General features: G+C 31.5%; 1 non-coding gene across 1 annotated transcript; it reads left to right on the forward strand.

Moving 5' to 3' along the window:
• The first annotated feature begins 325 nt into the window (after nucleotides 1–325).
• LOC148268768 (small nucleolar RNA R71) lies at nucleotides 326–432 on the forward strand. Its single transcript, XR_015817463.1, has one exon. It is a non-coding gene; the product is annotated as a small nucleolar RNA R71 (small nucleolar RNA).
• The last annotated feature ends 5,340 nt before the right edge of the window (nucleotides 433–5,772 follow it).

A 5,772-nucleotide genomic window follows, 5' to 3' on the forward strand; every position in this document is an offset into this window, starting at 1 on the left:
CTCATGTCTTTGGAAAGAATTTTCAAACAAACCCTACACATGAGAATTAACAACATTAACACTCTTTTGATCAATTTTCTTGAACAAAGAACCAGTTTTTGCATTAAGAGCAGTTAAAACATCAATCTCATGTAGTCTAACATTCATTTTTGGTTGACATCTTTATATTGGCGATTGATAGTTGTTCATGACTATCTCTTCCAATAGTTCATAAGCATCATCCATAGACTTGCCCATCAAAGATCCTCCAACAGCTGCATCGAATGTGATCCTGGTTTGTTGGCTCAATCTATTGTAAAAGATTTGAACAAACAATCACTTAGGCAACCCATGATGAGAACATCTTTTAATCAACTCCTTGAATTGTTCTCATGCCTCATATAAAATCTCTCTATCTATTTGATAGAAACTGGTGATGTCGTTTCTTATCCTTACTGTCTTGACTGGAGGAAGTAACATAGCCAAAAATTTTTGAGCTAGGTCTTCCCATGTAGTGATTATACCTGCAGGAAGAGAATACAACTAACTTTTAGCTTTATCTCTTAAAGAAAAAGGAAAGAGTCTAAGTCTAATTGCATTATTATAAAGACCATTCTGTTTAAAAGTATCACAAATTTCTAAAACATTTGTCCTTAAATGCCCTTTCGTTATTCTCGTTAAAAACATCCCATGCTTGTCCAATTTCTTCATGTTCAACCATCTCAACTCTTGTTTGCTTTTCTGCTGCTAAGTGTTCCCTTCTCTCTCAATTTAGTTGTCTACAAGCCTTTCTATCTTTGGATTTCTAGGAAGCAATTTTGTGTTGTTTGAGTAACTCATAACAATTGTAAATAGAAAAATAAACTACGTAATCTGCTCACAAAAAATAATAAATAAAAATAAAATAAATAAAAAAAAATTATGAACAAATTAAAAACATCAACTAAATAAAAATAAAAATTAAAATTAAATTAAATTAAAAAATATTAAAATTCAAATTCAAATAAACTAAAAATAAAAAAAAACAAAATCTAGGTTAATAATAGAAACCTTACTATTGATATTGATACCAACAATCCGCAACAACAACGCCAAAAATTTGATTGACGAATTTGGAAGTGCAAAAAATCGTTCAAGTAATAAACTGATAAATATAATAACATCCCATATAGATTGTATATCAAGTACCAAAATTGTAGAAAATTATATTATTATCTAGAAATCGAAATTAAATTTTTATAAAAATTAAAACAACTTAACCAAAGTAAAATAACTAAATTTATAAAAACTAGCAATTGAAATGTATCAAAGTAATTGATTTCACCTGAATCTTGGGTATATTCGAGATTTAATTTTGAATTGATTTAATCTAATATGCAATGGTCAAACTATCCTAATGTACTTTCAGTTTCCTTCCCAATTTTCGATAGATCTATCAATTAACAACTGCTAATATTTTATAATAATTATTAATTTGATTCAATTAAATCTATAATAATTTGATTAATCCACATTAATTCGACTATATTATTCCTATTCAAGTTTCTATTAGCGTTTAATAATATATGTCTAATTAATGAAATTTCACTCCTATTACTCTAAAATCATCAATCGTAAATAAAGTTATGAGTTTGCAAATTCTCATAACCGAATTAAGTTCAATACTGCTAAATTACAATATAAAAAAACTAAAAATTAAATTACAAATTTACCTTTGATTCAAGCTATGTTAATTACTCTAGCAAGAAAATTTAGCCAGATATAGTGTATTCGACTCGTTTTGAATATGTTTCTACACTAGTGTTTTCGTCTTCTGCGCTTCAGGTTCTCCTTTCCAATCACTTGCTTTGGTACTCTATTCTTTGCTTCAGCTCGGCGATCAAATTTGCTTAACCATTAGCTGCTATCTTCTGGAAGTTTTTATCTCCCCAGTGAATCTATAATATTTTATGCTTTAGCCACTGGCTCTCACTCTCTCTGTTCACATTTGATTTTTTCTATAGGCAAAAGGAAAAGAGGAGATTGTTGGAACAATTTGAGAAACAGAGTTTAAGGAGGAAAGTTTATGCAAATAAAGGCCATAAAAAATTGCAAAAAACCTTAGCTGCTTTCTACTATGTTATTCCAGATTTAAATATGCCTTTATATAGGCTTTCAACCAAACTAAAAATGCTAAAAATCCTCACCATAATCTCCAAAATTCTGCCACTAAGGACAAATTAGCATAAACAAAAAAATAAGGAAAACTAATCTACATAAGATCAAGAAAATATCAAAAAAAATTGTTTAGCATAAAATCTACAAAATATCTGTTGCATATTTTGACTAATTATTCAATCAATCTTCAACACTCCCCCTTGATTTAAAATTGCACACACCAAAAAGATTTCTGAAATAGATGAACTTCTATTTGGATAATGCCTTAGTGAGTATATCAACCAATTGCTTGTTTGTTCTGCAATACTTCAAAATAATCTCCTCCTTAGCAACTGAATCGCCAATAAAATGGAATCGAATACTAATATGCTTTGTTCTGTTATGAAAAGTTGGATTTTTTGTCATGGAAATTGCTGCTTTGTTATCACAGAATATCTCCAATGTTGTTTATTTCTTTTATTGTAATTCTGCTAGCATTTTCCTCAACCAAATGGCCTGACAAGTTACTAAAGTAGCTGGTATATACTCAGCTTCTGAGGAAGATACTACTAGGATGACTTGCTTCTTTGAGCTCTAAGTAATTACTCTTGATCCAATAAACTAGCCCAATCATTGTCTGTGAACCCATATAAACTTAAATTAGAAACCTTTTGAGTACCAAATGCCATAATCCATAGTTCTAACAACATAACAAAATACCCACTTTGTTGCTCCAAAATGAAACTTTGATGGACTTTGCATAAACCTGGGAATTACACCAACAAAATATGCAATATCAGGTCGAGTGTGAGTTAGATAAATTAATCCTCCAACCAAGATTCTAAAGCTTCTAGCATTAGCCATTTCTTCTCCATCTTCACACTGCAATTTTCATTGACATTCAAGGGTGTAGCTGCATACTTGCAATTACTCATGCTAAATTTTTTAAGAAGATCCTTAGCATATTTTTTTTGAAAATAAAAATTCCATCTTCGACTTGTTGAACTTCAAGGCCAAGTAAATAACATAGCAAACTCATATATGATATTTCAAACTCATGCATCATATGTGATTTAAATTCAGTCACAAGAGAAGTAGAGGAGCTTGTATAAATTATATTATCAATGTAAAGACAAATAAAGATGAAATCATTTTTACCTTCCTTCTTCAAATAGGGAGTAGGCTCATTCTCACTCCTCAAGAACCTATTTTATTGAAAATATCCATCAATTCTTACTATACCATGCATGCGGTGCTTGCTTCACTCTAATGCCTTCATCAACTTGTATATTTTCTTCTCTTTGCCTTCAATTATGAAACCTTCTGGTTGGGTTACATAGACCTCTTCTTGTAAATCACTATTAAAAAATGTTGATTTAACATTAAATTCATAAATAGGCCATTATAATCGTGCAGCCAATGCTAAGACAATTCTTACTATTCTAAAGCGAGCCATTGGAGAAAAAGTTTTTTCAAAATCAACACCATGTTATTATGCATAACCTTTCCCCACGAGATGAGTTTTATTCTTTTCTATACAACCATTAACAAAAAATTTTATTTTAAATACCACTTCAAACCGATAACATTTTTCCCTTCCGGTAAGTCCATCACTTCCCACGTGCCATTCCTTTCAGTTGTTGTCAATTCTTCCATCATTAGATTTTGCCATTCTTCTTCATCAACTGCTTCTTCATCAACTGCTTCTTCATAGGTTATAAGATCTGAAACAGCAAGAGCAAATTGGCAAGATTCATATATTTCTCTTAAATATCTAAATTTCCTAGGTGGTGTCTCATCTGATGAAAAACTTTGACTTGGTGATGTTACATTTAATGAATTTCATGATGCCATAGAAGAACCAACTCTTAAATTTATAGGTGTTGACTCTGCACTTTTATTCGAAAAAATTCCAAGAGGAATTTGTTGTGCCTTCTCATCATTTTCATGCCAATTCCAACTTGTATTTTCATCAAATACTACATCCCTTCTAATTAAAATCTAGCCATTATAAGGAATGTACAATCTATATGCTTTGGAGTTAATATAACAACTTGTTGCATGAAAGTAGCCATACCGATTAGGAGGACAAGAAACTCAAGTAGAGCATTTAAGACCTAGTGCAGGAGGCTCAGAATCTGAAGTAATTGTAGATGTCACATCTGATTCAATAATAGTCGGTTGAATAGGCTCAAATGATTGGTCAATATTAGAAAGAGGCAAAGTTTGGCGATCATCAAAGTAAGGAAGACTACTGACTTTAAGTAATGACCAAGTATATGTAGGAAAGAAATATTGATGCTAAAAAAAAAAACATGACGAGATATACGAATTTTATTAGAGGAAGGATCATAACACATAAAACCTTTGTGTGAAACATTGTAACCCATGAATGCGCATTTAACTGATTGTGCAGAAAGCTTATGACGTTCATGTGAAGGTAAATGAACAAAACAAACACATCCAAAAATGTGCAAGTCAAGGTAGATAGGATATTGATTAAAAAGACAATAATATGGGGAATTAAGATTTAGGAGTTGTGAAGGCAACCGATTAATTAAATGAACTGTAGTTGATAAAGTTTCAACCCAAAACTTAGAAGGAATAGAGACTTAATTAATAAGGTACGAACCATGTCTAAAAGATGACGATTTTTTTGCTCTATAACTACATCTTTCTGGGGAATATAAGGACAAGAGCGTTGAGAAATAATACCTTCTCCTACAATAAGGCATGAAATTCATTGGACATGTATTCACCACTTGAATATGATCTCACGACTTTAATACATGTAGAGAATCGTGTTTCAACATACGCTACAAAGGATTTGAAGATAGAAAAGACCTCAGATTTGGACAAAAAAAAATAGACCCAAGTATATTGACTAAAATCATCAATGAATGTCATAAAATACTTGTATTGAGCATGTGAAATAACAGGTGTAATGTGCCACATGAAACTATGAATAATAGCAAATCATTGTTTTGCACGACTACCATGAAAAGAAAATGCAAGACTTCTACTCTTACCCAATTTAGATATAGAGCATTCAATAGAAAGATGAGGAGAAACATGATCTTTATTTTCCAACAAACCAGAGTTCAGCAAATGAGACAAAATAATAGAATTTAGATGACCTAAACATTTATGCCACATTGCACTCCTATTATTAATTATCAAATAAGCTAAAGACAAATCACTATGAATGAAAAAATTTAAAGGAAATAATCTTCCAGCTTTAGGCCCCTTTGTGAGTATCTTCCTGGACACTTGATCCTGCACAAGACAACCATCATGAGAAAATTGAACATTACAATTGTTATCAACTAATTGAACAACTAAAATAAGATTAGAGGAAAGCTGTAGAGATACAAAAAATCACAAACAGAGGAACTAAGATCTCAAACAGCATGAATAGGCAAACAATTTCCACTGCCAATCTATATATCTGTGGTACCATTATATCAGCGAACATTGTGAGGAGGATCGAAAGAACTAGTCATATGATTAGAAGCCCTCGAGTCAACTAGCCAAGTTTTAGATGGATTGCTTACCTTGGAGCCCCAAGGTTAGAGAAGGCTGAAGCAATCGTCTGTCACACCATATCAGGACTGAGAGTACTCTGTGCTGCTATAGAGAATGAAGTTTATGAGGCTA

Source organism: Carica papaya, chromosome 2 (genome assembly GCF_054855325.1).
Source record: "Carica papaya isolate Zhongbai chromosome 2, ASM5485532v1, whole genome shotgun sequence".
Taxonomy (NCBI): domain Eukaryota; kingdom Viridiplantae; phylum Streptophyta; class Magnoliopsida; order Brassicales; family Caricaceae; genus Carica; species Carica papaya.